This window comes from Rousettus aegyptiacus, unplaced genomic scaffold, assembly GCF_014176215.1.
Source record: "Rousettus aegyptiacus isolate mRouAeg1 unplaced genomic scaffold, mRouAeg1.p scaffold_m13_p_17, whole genome shotgun sequence".
Lineage (NCBI taxonomy): Eukaryota > Metazoa > Chordata > Mammalia > Chiroptera > Pteropodidae > Rousettus > Rousettus aegyptiacus.
Window position 1 is genome coordinate 11,718,129 of NW_023416292.1, and position 12,829 is coordinate 11,730,957.

The following is a 12,829-nucleotide window of genomic DNA, read 5'->3' on the forward strand; positions in this document are numbered from 1 at the left end:
CATTGCTTAAATATTTTAAAATATAGTCAAGTTATAAGCAAGTTTCACCCACCCCCAGGCCATGCATCTACTAAAAGGAGTCTTTTGTGCATCTCTGCTTTGATTATGTGTTGATTTTAAAGTGAAGTTTTCAAGATCTTATCATGTTTCCATATTTCCAAAGAGTCTCATAAGAATAACATACTCAAAAACAACAAGTTTTGAAAGCATACATTCAAATGTCATATAATAGAGCTTTAAGAGCATTCATTGAGGAGATAAATTGGAGGATTTTAAAAGTCCAGTTATTTCAGAGGTTCTACGAGGCACAAATGTTAGTAATGATGTGTGTTTCAGGAAGTCAAGAAGAGGAGCCATCGGGGTGGACTAAAATTACTGAGAAATGCTTTATTGAGGTGGTAAAACTTCAACATAACACAGCTTTTAAAATCTGGCACCACGTACAAAAACCTTAGTAACTCTTTCCAGATTCCCTCTAGTCTTTAGAAAGGACCCTTCAATTGATAACAGCCTAGATTTTACTGGTAACGTTAACAATAATATAGGTGAATATTCAGCACTGCCAAACATCTTCAGTCAGCCTTTTAAATTACAGCAAAACTTTATTAGGTCCTGCAACTAAATCATCACGGCAGAGATGATCGTCGGAAACAACAATACAAATCTTAGGAGGTCCTAAGGGGAAAAGAGAAAAGCAAAGCAAGAATCCAAATTTGGGAAATACATCAAAGCAATGGATTCAACCAGAGAAAGTCGGCCTCATCAGCATACCAGCAGGTTAATCTAGATATCTGAAAAAGATGAGATTGTAAAGTGAAGGTAATACAGAGGCAGGAGGAAGAAATTTTCAATACTGAGAAAGGGTGGGGGGTATCATGGGGCAGGAAGAAAAAGCATCCAACTGATAGCCTATTAGGGTCTTAGGAATAAACACTGTTTATATTTATTTCAAAGCTAATCATCACAGTTTATTAACTGAAGAAAGAATGAAAGCAATTTATACCCTGAAAGGGGATTTTGTATTAAGTCGATAAACATGTAAGTACAGTCATTCTATCAAATAGTGGGTTCTCTACCAGATACATATAAGTGAAAGGTATGTTTCCTGCCTATAACAGTTCACAAGGCCAGGTTCAAACAACTAGAGCACATATGCATTTGGCATTTGCTATCATAAACTAAGATAACATGTCTTCTCTGTTTCATCTTTAGCAAGTGCGTGCTTTTTTAGCAGAGTCTCTGACTGAAGAGCAAAGGAGAGAAGCCTCAGCAAAAGCTAATGGAACATAAATTTTACCCCAAATAATTCCTTGTCAAGGATAGACCCAGGTTCTGTGGGCCTAAAGCTTATACAATTTGGGGAACCTATTTAGGAAAAAAATGCAAAATTACAACTATAAAAGTAGCTATAAAAGAGTTACCTGCAATAAAAAAAAAGTTCACATACAATTCTTGTTAAAGCTGGCAAATGCTGCAAATCCTACAAAATCTAGAAATTAATAATAATTTTGTTATTGTCAACTGATGAAAGTCTATAATACTTTTTCCTTGTGTTTTTGGCTGCATACTCTTTTAACATCTATTCCCATGACACACACAAAAAATGTAGAGTCTATGGCCATGCCACCCTGAACGAGCCCGATTCCATCTGATCTTGGAAGCTAAGCAGGGTCGGGCCTGGTTAGCACTTGGATGGGAGACCACCTAGGAAGACCAGGTGCTGTACGCATAAAAAATAAATAAGAAATAAGGATTGGACGCTGACAAGGTCCTTGAAATCTGTGAGGTCAACCAAGGGTTGCTTCGCCTAAAAAAAAAAAAATGTGTAATATTTTCTATAGAGGGAAAAAAATAACTCAGTCTTTTCTCTAGTATCGTTTATCAAAAAAAAAATATATTCTTAATCGGGACACTAAAATTTCAAACTTCATATGCTGACATACTTGGTGTTTGTAGTATTGCTAGAGGTAAGGATCTTAAAAAGTAGCCCAAATTACCCCAATGTCACTGGACACAAGGGCACACATGTCAGAGGGGAAGTCAGAGTTGAAGGAGACAGCACTCTTAACAAATCACAGTGTAATTCTCTTACTTTTGCAAATTCCACTCCCCACCACCCATTTTTTAACTCGGTAACTACATTTCAGCTCACTCCCCAGAGCCTCGAAAGGGCTTCACACAAAGTCCCTGAGTTTTAAGTTTCATTACCTTCACCGAATCCTTCCTCCACTCTTATTCTTTGGAGGACACATTAATTGCAACTTCCTTACCCACTTACTACACCAACCAAATGGTAACCGTCAACATCAGGTTTCTTTTCTTTCCATTTTTTTCTTCTGGCTGTTTTAAGATTAGTTAATAGTGAGTTTCACCATTTCCTTTGCTTGGTAGCTGCTAGAGATGCAATTACATCGCATTCTTGGACTTATTATTGACTAAATACTCAGGGACCATTTTAAGTTATTGCCATTAGGTTCTACAAAGTCTCTAAAATGAACTAAACTACCCATGCAGGACCCTCTGGCGTCAGGTGCTGTGGAGTTCTTGCCATTGGAATATCTTCTTCCAAGTTCTCTTTCCCGGATGAGACCTGGGATTTGCTGCTTGGATACAGGACCTACAAAAGCATGCAGCAGCTTCAAGAGCAGGACTCACACACACCCCGACCGTCTGCCGAGGCCCTCCCAAGCTAGGGCTCATCTCTCCTGATGTGTGTGGTACTCCTGTTGAAACATCTGTCATTTTCGTTAAAAGACTATATCTTAAATTTTAATTGGCGTTGTTACTTTTTCTTTCAGCAAGCTTCCCAGTCTTCATTTCTCTTCAGACCCCCCCACCCCCCGACAAGGTCCGATCTCATGACTCTGGGAGTAAAAAAATTCAGGCCTTTCTCTCCCTGACTTGCTCCTCCTTGTGAGAGGTAAATGCCTCACCTTAGTGAATTCGTTGTCCCAGGTTATGCAAGAGCGGCATCACTGTCCACAAGCGGTTTGGCCTTCATCTCTTTTTTGGACCTGACTAAGTTTTAGCATACCAGCTTCCTCCATGTCCTGTTCCTTGTATTACACCCATCGCTAGAAGTCCCCTATCTGTGGGGAGGGCCGCCACCCTCAAGCTTCACTGCTTATGACTGGGTGTGAGATCAAAGACAGAAGGTGCTTCTCTTAATGCCCATTCAGTTTTGCCATTAACAGTACTATTATAATCCCTGTTGAACAACTTCTGCTTATTTTTCCCACTTTATAGAATTAATTGGAGAAGTAGGTAGGGTGGATGAATGAGTATTCTCCTGTAATATTCAATATCTATAAAGAGGAAAAGTGAATGCATATACTCTGTACGGGAAGAAATGGGTTAAATATGAAATTGAGGAGCTTATCTCTTAAAAGTAAGGCAGCTAAGAGGAGAGTGATCCCATACTACAAAGAGTCAGCCCAGGGTAAAGAATGGATACTATTTGGGAGGTTCATGGTCTAGTGGAGAAAACAAACGATAATAGGACTCTAAGAAGTGCAATAATAAAAGTGTACGTCAGGTACGATGGCACAGAGGAAAGGGTGCCTGAGGGTTTATCTGGAAAGGCGGTCATCCATACTCGAGATAGGTTTTAAAGAATGAATGGGAGTCAATAGATAAGAGGGAGAGCGCTCAGGACAGAAGGAATAACAAGTTCAAAAGCACGAATGTAAGATAAAACACAGCATTCCTAAAAAGTACAAAACTGTTTCACGGCTGGTGGGCACGTAAAGTGGTAAGAGATAAGGGCGGGAAGGACTTGGAAAAACATGACAGTCCTCACACGCCATGCTAGATGCCCAGCCTTACCTGACGATGTGTGCGACTCGTGGACAGAGGTTAGAAACAGAGTCTAACTGGAGGATTAACTGTGAGTGCCAGGGAAAGACTCAAAGCAGAGGGGTCAGCAATGTGGCAGTTTAAACAGACAAGCCAAAAAATAAATAAATAAAATAATGAAGCAGCAATGATAATGAGAAGGGAGAAGAGGAAATGGATCCCACAGCTGAGGTCCAGGGTTCCCTCGGTAGCAATTTAACGTGAGCCATGAAAAAGAAGGAAAGTCCGAAATGACTCTCAGATTTCTAGCTTGAGAAACGTGAAGAACGATGATGCTGTTTTAACTATGACCGGAAATATCAAAGGCAAGTAAGGTTCGAGAGTCGACTCATTAAAAAACAAGCACTTCAATTACTAAGTGGAAAAGGTAAAAGTGAAAGGACATGAAAGTGTATTTGAAATCTGCTACAAAGACAAAATCTTATACCAATTATGAATGACTAAACTTTTGTAAAGAATGAGGAAAAACTCTTGTTATAGTACACCTATAAATTAAACAGTAAATAACTTCATTAGTCTTGGATACCTACACTACAACAGAATGACTATGAAACTGGTCTGTTCCTGATTATTAAGCTTATTTATATATTGGAACAATTAGAAGAATCCTGGTTTCTGCAGCAATTATATAACACAGAGGTTCGGTTTAACCAAAAGTCTTGAAGGATCAGTTGTAAGCGTCCTGCTATTTCTATATTTAACATAAATAAGATAAACTACTTCATACTACATCTTTATTTTCAAATTTTACATTAAAATGTTTTCTTATCATAATGGCATATGTAAAAAAAAAGTGGAAAAGAATAAATAACACTCACTATTGCACTACCTGCAAATAGTCACTCTTCAATATTTTGTTATTTCTTTCCGTATTTGTGCATGTATGTGTGTACGCGTGCGTGTGAGCATGCTTACACACAGACTTCTTTACATAAATAGCATTATACTGTACATATAGTTTTATAACTTTCTTATTTCATTACATATACATGAAAAATTACTATGTACTCATCCATCTAGCAGACATTGGGGAATCTAAAAGAAATTAGATAAGTTCCAGTCCTGAGGCAAATTTTTACATTTTTAAATTATGAACACACTTAAGGTTGGAGTTAGGAGAAAAATCAAGTGCAGCAATATATAGGTAATTAACTAATCAGTGTCCAGAATACCACGGGACGAGGCAAACCCCAAGACTAGATATGCTTTACCCAGCGACTATGTAAAAAAAGTTTTATATATGTTCATTCACTAAGAGTCTTTTAACGTACAATCCATCACAGACTGGTTTAATTTAGTACTTTCAGTTTCCAGACCACAAAAGATAGTTGGAAATTGATCATGGTTTCATACAATTATTGCATCGATCTCTGGGTTATTTTCTAAGGCCCTGTTTTATAAATGGAACATTGTGATAAAAAGAGGGAACATATCGTTCTCATTTCTGAGCCATAATTAATTTTTATGATAATTAGCCATACGATTTATACAACCTTCTGGATTAAATATACTGAAGTCAGCATCTTTGATTTTAGTGCAATTAAAAAAATATAGCTTTACGATTCAGTACGAAACCAAATGTCTTGGCTTGAACATGGGTAGAAAAGAACATTGGCAAGAAAAATGACCACAGTGTTTCTCTCAGCAATCAGAGGGCAGAGAAATGGAATTATAGGCTAATTATCTAATATTTTAAGCATATAAAATATCATAGAACACATGAAAAATCAATGAGAAATATTAATTCTTTAAAGATTAAATATACCATGGCTTTCACTTGCAATATATATTCATAGTAGATAATACTTATAGCATCCTCAAATGTTTTATTTCTAACTTTATCTAGCCGGTAAATAATGCTGGCATTACTCAGAGACAAAAATAACCAAATAGATAACTCTGGAGACTAAATGAAATGGTCAATAAATTTCCACAAGGACAAAAATGATTACAGTTAAATGTCACCAGAAAGATATCTTTTTTTTTTTTTTTAATGAGAATTCCTACAGCTCAACGTATAGGGCTTATATTCAATAATTGTCATGTTTTTGAAGAAAAATGCAAAGATTTTGAAGAAAGCATTTTTATCTGTACAAAAATACTAATGATACCATACACATCCACCATAATAGCTAAAGTGAAAAAGAGAACGCCAACTGTTGGTGAACGTGTGCAACAGCTGGGATTCCTACATGCTGCTGGTGAAAGTGTGAAAATTGAAGCAAATCTGGAAAACAGTTAATAGCATCTACTGAAAGTGGACTTGTCATACTCTGTGATCCAGCATTCTTGCTCCTAGATAGTTAACCAAAAGAAATTAATACTATGTACTGCAAATGACATATTCTAGAATAAAGGAAAGAACCTATCACACTAATATATACTTTTCAAGGCCAGTATAGTAACGCTGTGAATGGAAGATAAGATGGCCTACTCAAGGGTTTCTGTGGTTCTGGTAATGAACTGTATCTTGATTTTGGTATTGGTTACCCAGGGTGTATTGAGTTTACGAAATGTATTTAAGCTGCATATTTATGTGCACTTTTCTGCATGTATATAATATTTCAATGAAAAGTTTATAATAAAGAAATAACAATTCATAAAAATACTTTTCTAACAAAGCATATTTATTATATTCATTAAGTTTAATTTAATTGAAATAAAATCTCGCTAATTTAATCCAAGAAGCCCAACTATATACCTAGAACTATAGTGTGTTCAAAAGAAGATGAAAGAAGATGGACAAAAAGGAAAGATTTCCATGGTAGTAAAATTTTTAATAATGCTGAGTAATATCTCAGACACACAGGAAACCAGTGGAAAACAGTAAATAAAAATATATACACTGATTTTTCAACTCTTAAGATACCATAAATTCTAAGGTGCACTATTATTTTATGTGCCGTTTAGAAATGAAAAACACTTCTAATCGATCTATGACATGCCACTGATTGTAAAATAAATTTCATTTAAAATATATTAAGGTTTTTTTTTAACTTTTATTTTTATTTTTATTTTTTTATGTGCCTCTAAAAATGGATAAAAATATGCCATAATAGAAAGTAAGTACTGTGGATGGTCAGGTTAGGAAAGGGTCCACATGGCAGGTATACTCCAGGAAAGAGTCATGTATTAGTGGAACAAAAGATGGTCTTGAAAGGCAGAAAGCAAAGAAGTTAAAAGCTGGAAGGCGAGGTCATTCCAGGTTAAGGAAGCTTTAGAAGCATTAAGTGCAGAGGCAGCAAAGTACTGAACACTGCACGAAGGCAGGGAGGAGCTAGCCTAATTAGAGTGGGGAATGGAGCATTAGGAAATATCTGGAGATATATTTGGATGGCAAGGTGAGGCCAGACGATAGAGAGGTTGGAATTCCAACAAAAACAATTTGGATACTCTTCAATTGGCAGTAAGCGTTGGTTTTTAGAACAGGAACCAGACATGATTGAAGTGATGTTTGAGGAAACTTATCTTAATAGATTGGATTGGAAAACCAGAAGTAGAGAAAGAAGAAATTATTGCAGTAATACAGGTGTGAAGTGATGAAGACCTGGGCTCAAGTGTTGACATCAGAAAGTACATTAAATAAAAATTACCACAATTTATCTTTATGATGTGTTCCATATGTAAAACTAAACTTGATGTTATGGCAAGTACAACCTCCTAAAAAGAAACTATGTACATTCTTTTCTTTTTTATGAAATATTTAAGACTGGAAATCTGAACATATGTTTGACCTATAAATGTAATACCTTTTGTGCAAATAAAATAAATGAATAAAAGAGAGTTATAATGAGAGATTACTATCTCCAACTTTTTCAACAAAGATTTATTCAAGCTTTATCTTCAAGTTTCTTAAACTAAAGTTTCTAAACATCTAACTAAAGAATCTCTTGGATATTTATGTATTTACCTACTTAACTATGTATACTGGATATTTACTTCATTTAGATCATGAATAAATATAAGCCATTGAGCATATACATAATTGGCTCCCTATCTCTCTCTCTCTCTCTCTCTAGCTCTATCACTATCCTTTTTTCTCCTCTAGCTAGTTTTCTTCCAAAAGAAACTGCAGACCACAGAACCTCCAGTGCTTGTAATCTTTATACTAATATTAAGGCTTAGAATGTTTAGTAAAGTGCCTTTGTTCAATAAAATGGGAAAAATCTGAGTGTTTTCATTACTGAGTTATGAAAATGATGATTATCTGTCTTTAGACAGAATCACAGGTACACAGTAAGCAGTTAGGAACTTTCTTAACTTAAAAAAGGTTTTGAATTGGTGAATCCTTACAGAATGACTATATTGCTGTAAAGAGACTACTTTTAATTAAATTATAGTACCATATGCATGACAAGGAATCATATCCATAATAAAAAGGTTTCTGGAAAATTTCCAAATATGTGGAAATTAAATAACATCCTACTAAATAACGCATGAGTCAGAGAGAACAGCACAAAGAAATTAGAAAATATATAAAACTAAACAAGAATGAGACACAATAGATCATCATTCCTTGTGTGCAGCTAAAGCTATGCTTACAGAAAATTTATAGTGTTAAATGCATGTAGCAAAAAGTAAAAAAGATCTCAAAGCAAGACGATGATCTAATCTTCCACCTTCAGGAATCTGAGGAGCAAATTAAATGCAAAGTTAAAAGAAAGACAATAATAAAGATAAAGGACAGAAAACAATGACACACATAAAAAGAAATGGAGAAAGAAATCAATGCAACCAAATCTGTTTCCTTAAAATCAATTTTAAAATTTGATAGCCTTTGACCAGATTGATCAGGCAAAAGAGAGAGAATGTATAAGTAACGAATATCATAAATAAAAGGAGTGACATCTCTACCGGTTCTCCAGACAGTAAAAGGATAATAAGTCAATACTACCAAAACAAAAACAAACACAAAAACCTTTTGTCAAAAAATTCAGTAACTCGGATTGAAGGTCAAGAAGAAATAGACTGAATAAGCCTATATCTGTTAGGGAAACTGAATTCATAATTAGAATAGAACCAACCTTCGAGGTCCCTAAGACCTACCCAAACGAGCTCCATGGAGCATTTTTTTTTCAATCAAGATATAATCACCTTTAACATTATATTAGTTTCAAATATACAACATAATGATTTGGCGATTGAATACATTGTGAAATAATCCCCATAACTCCAGTTAACAACCATTGCCATACATAGTTACAAATTCTTTTCCCCTTGGGATTAAACATTTTAAGATCATCTCTTTTAGCGGCTTTCAAATATACAATATGGCAATATTAACTACAGTCGCCATGCTGTACATTTCATCTCCAGGACTAATTTCATAACCGGAAGTTGGTACCTTTCCCCTGTCACCCATTCTGCCCACTCCCAACTCCCCCCCTCTAGCAACCACCCATCTATTCTCTGTGTCTATGAGCTTGGCTTTTGTTTTGTTCTGGTTTTAGATTCCACATAAAAGTGAGATTATACAGTTATTTGTCTCTCTGTCTGACATATAACTTAGCATGATGCCCTTAAGTTCCATTCATGCTGTTGCAAATAGCAAAATTTCATTTTTTATGGCTAAAAAATAATCCAATGCATGTCTGTTAAATAAAGATATAAATATAGATATCACATTTTCTTTTCCATTCATCCACTGATACACTGATGGACACTTAAGTTGTTTCTTGAAGCATAGTTTAGAACCACTTAGCTGTATAATCTAAGAATAACATCATAACCTAAACAGCTGATTCATTTCTTTAATACTAGCATAAGGACAATACATTAATTTGCTTAATTTTTTTCAGGTAGGTAATAATAACTGTGAATGATCTATTAGAGTTTATTCAGTGAAGCTTGGCTCATAGAGTCTCTCCAGGTGGGAGTAAGTTTTGCTTCATTCCACAGTTGCATAAATCAACACATATTTGGAAAGTCTTCATGGTCAATACAGCTGGCCAAGTAAGTTTATGTGCCCGTTAAAATAACACTTAAGCACTAACCTAAAACAAAAATAAGTTTAAACTTCTCAAAAAAAAAAGTTATTGAGTCTGACACACCTTCATCTATTTAATGAATGGTTTTCCATTAGGGTCCTAGTCATTTCCACATCTGTTTAAACTAGAAATTTCTGAAAGAACAGTTCTCCTGTGAAATTCTTAACTTCAATTTCCATCTAAAAGAGAAAGTATAAGGAGTGAATAAAATGAAAAAATACTAAAAGACTTATCCAAATATTTTTGAAGCTGCAAAAATATTCAGGATAAGTTTTGGGGAAAAGTACTAATTCTTTTTTTAATTGGCTATTCTCATTGCGTTTGCTTTGGAAACCTCATTTGAAAATGAACTTTTTCCTTTTTGATATTGCAGGCTGAATTCATGAATGATATTTATCTAAAATTACATATTCAGCACTATGTCTTATTCTACATTTCTAATAAAAATGTAAAATGTAGAAATGTAAAAAAATAAATAAATAAATAAATAAAAATCCAGAAAGCTGGAATGAGCTTACTTATTCTTATGATATTTCTTTTACTACAGAATACTTGAAATTCAAAAAAAGTTATTATTTCCTAAAAATGATAAGAAAGTGATTTAAATTTATGAGCAAATCAAATTGGTCCTTTTCTCCGATCTTTCCCTATTCATAATTGTATGACTTAAATGCATTACATAAAACTGTATTATTTCATTTAAAAAGAGTAAAGTGTTATACATTCCTCATTGATCCACTGACTTTCTCCACTCCAACAGACTATGCCAATTTAGATACCACTACAAAAAGTCCTTCATTGTCACATGTCAATTGGCTTATATAAAGTAAATCCGTGTGACAAATTTCTAATAGCAGTCTCATATCTCTGCCTAGTTATTTTTCTAAAACTACAACCTTCAGTGTTGGTTATCTTATTAGGAAAAAAAAAAATCCTAACGCAGAGGAGAAAGTATACTCAGTGGCAAAAACAATCTGACAACTGAATGCGTGTATGTATAAGGAAGATGTCAGCTAATGGACAGGCTATTTCAGAGAAATCAAGAAAGGACCTGAAAGAGCTTCAAAAAGATGACTGAATATGCCACCTCCAAAATATGCTTTTTGGGCATAAGGATTAATTTGAGCTGATTATTTTAAGAAACAGCCGATACAGGAGTAGGCTCTGACAAATCTGCATAAGAAATATTACCTTTTGTTCTAGTCATCACAAAACTGGCCTCCCACAACCTGTCTTTCTTTTGTCTCTAGCTGCAGGCGGTATGATTTAAGCCTGAGTTCTAAGCCATCACTGAAAGTTACTCATTTTTCCCTGGGTATCTCCCACATACACGAGTTATACATGCTAACAAACACCTGCTTGTTGTTCTCTTATTCATCTACCTTTTGTTACAGAGTTCCCAGCTGAGGACGTAGAATCCCGATAATTGAGGAAGAAGCACAATTTAGAAGGTGGAGTTTGGTTTTCGGAAAGAGGAGACCTGATCTCTCTCCCAGATTCCAAAATCTGACATTCCGAGACATCAAGTCTACGTGAGTTTCATCCCCGCATCCCCGTAAGCTCGCAGCAGACAGCCTTGCTTATAAGCCCATCCTGTAAGTATGTGAAATGTGGTCGACATTTTGTTTTTTAGTGAAAATGCCTTCGGTGTTTTTCTTTATTTTAAAAATTATATTCATGATTTAAAAAATAATACTCTTGATTTTAAAAATCAAGAAAACATATAAAAATATTAAAATGATCTATAATTATGTTATCCAATGAGTACTATCAACATATTTCAGTATGACTGTTCCATTTTTTCTAGAACTATACACACATAAGTAAATAAATTAATGTATTTTAAAAAACTGCAATCTTACCAGATAATTTTAATTAGCATCATCTGAAATAATAATAATTTTAATTACTTGTTTTTACTAATTTGTCATTTAAATTTATTTTATTCATTATTACGTTATTGAGGTAATTTGTTAATTTAATATACAATGGCCAAATTTTCACAAACGAGTTCACTAATTCCTGAAGACTTTCTTTCTTCCTATTTACAGATTTTAATACTCAAATCTTAAAAATGGGAATGTCTTTTTTATAAGTTTAAAATTTTTAAAGGTGATAAAATAACAACAATAACATTTTAAATAAATTATTTCTCTTTAAAATTATAATTTAAAAAATTTTTAAAAATTTCCTTTCTCTTTATTCATTCACACACCGAAGCTGTTTAAATTATATAGTAAATAACCTTAAAGAACATTTTTCTTCTGGGGCCTGTAGTAAGAAAGAGAAAAGCCATTTGTAATTTTTGTCACAAAGCCAAATCATAACCAACATGTTACAAGGCAGCTCTCAAGAGTAGCTCATATCATCTCTCAAAAGAGTTTGCATTTATAACCTTGTTACAGTTGGTTCATTCTAGGAAAGCTTAAAGAAGCCTGGAAACTATATGAAGCATGGATTCTGTTTCCGTTTATTTACCTTTGGTCATAAGGAAATTTTTTAAATAAAACTTCCCTTACTTAGACTCTTAACTCTTTCATCTCCTCTTTGCTATGCAGAATAAAAAGACAAATTAGAATGTCCCTGATGGATCTTTTTATTTATGTTGAACTAAGTGAAAATAAGAATAAATCGTGATATGTATTTGGCTTTGACATAGGCCAGGCAGCGGAATTGGTTGCTACTTCATTCGATAAGCCTACTTTTTTTCAAAGTTGACTGTTGGTTTGTATCATGTGGAAACAGTGAAATGAAGGCCTTGAGATTTCTTCTTTCTTTATATATGAAATCCCTTAAAAATTGCTTTTCAAAAAACAAATTCTTACGTTTTCTCCAAAGGTACTGGGCTACTTTTAATTGACATGATTATTTCTGCCAGAGGTACTAATCAAGTCTTTTCCTGTAACTTCAAATTAACATTTATCTACCATGTATAATACAAAAATTATGACTTTTTCTTTCATTGGAATAGTAATTATATAATAGGA

The 12,829-nt window shown here is 34.2% G+C and overlaps 1 protein-coding gene and 1 pseudogene across 5 annotated transcripts in view; one reads left to right on the top strand and one right to left on the bottom strand.

Annotated features, from left to right (window-relative positions):
• The window catches only part of HMCN1 (hemicentin 1), a 482,162-nt gene that overhangs the window by 241,853 nt on the left and 227,480 nt on the right, over positions 1 to 12,829 (bottom strand). The window lies entirely within an intron of this gene.
• Positions 1,611 to 1,729, top strand: LOC118613246 (annotated as a pseudogene).